We start from the raw sequence: 990 nt of genomic DNA, 5'->3' as shown, positions 1-990 counted from the left end.
GATCTGGATGGGCCGTGTTGTAAGGAGAGGTGACTTGTGACTCTCCTAAAGTATTCTTGGGATTCTAGTTCAAGGCCGTTGAAGATTCTGGAGCTGCTGATCTGTCTGCTGTTGTGGATTATATATACGATCTGCTGTCATTGAGCTGCTTCTTAATGTGGAAGGCAGTTATACATATGAAGCTACTTGTGGGAGTACGACATATGACTGTGGTTTAAGTGACCTACTGGCTTAATCTGGACCTTGGCAGTTTGGTGTAGAGCAGGGCTCGAGAGCCTTTATCGTCTTTCATGGATATATCTACTGTATCAGCACTAGAGTTGCCTTGTTAGAGTATGTAGGGAGTCTTCTCTCAGGTAAGAGGAACATCCCCTGTATTTTGGCGAGCCGTAGACTAAAAGTGCATATCCACTAACTGTTGTGAAGTGCAGTTCTACTGATGAGAGTGACTACCTGTGACAACATTTTTGAGCAGTAAATGGACTTGTCTATATTAGTACCGGTCTGTGTCATAGGACCAATCTATTTGTGTATTTAATTATTGTCAAAGCTGTTGAAGGTTTAATATGAGAGTGTCATAAGATTGTGTACTTTAAAATTAAGGTTTAGATTATTGTATGTCCTTCCACTTCTTTCCTATCTATTTAGTAATAGGTTAGCGTGGTGGGTAAATGGTTTCTGGGTCCCTTAAGATTGAAGATTTGGTTTCTTCACTATGAGTAGGGTCTAGTTTTAGTTATAGGCGATTCATTGAGTTATTTGATGGAATCTTTTACTTCCTCAATTTATTACTTTTTGTGCGTCATTAGTGTTAGTACATTTATTGTTGTAATAAATATTGTGAAATTTTTGCCCTTGTGTATTTCTGGCTTTCCTCGCTCCTACTGATCTGTGTTTTTGTCACTGGATTTTAGAATAAGATAAAAGAACCTGTTATGGCTTCCTCCTAGAGGGAGTTCGTAACACACACAACACACACACACACACACA

Source organism: Palaemon carinicauda, chromosome 23, assembly GCF_036898095.1.
Source record: "Palaemon carinicauda isolate YSFRI2023 chromosome 23, ASM3689809v2, whole genome shotgun sequence".
NCBI classification, from domain to species: domain Eukaryota; kingdom Metazoa; phylum Arthropoda; class Malacostraca; order Decapoda; family Palaemonidae; genus Palaemon; species Palaemon carinicauda.
The sequence above is the reverse complement of the archived record's forward strand: the minus strand, read 5'-3'. Positions refer to the sequence as shown.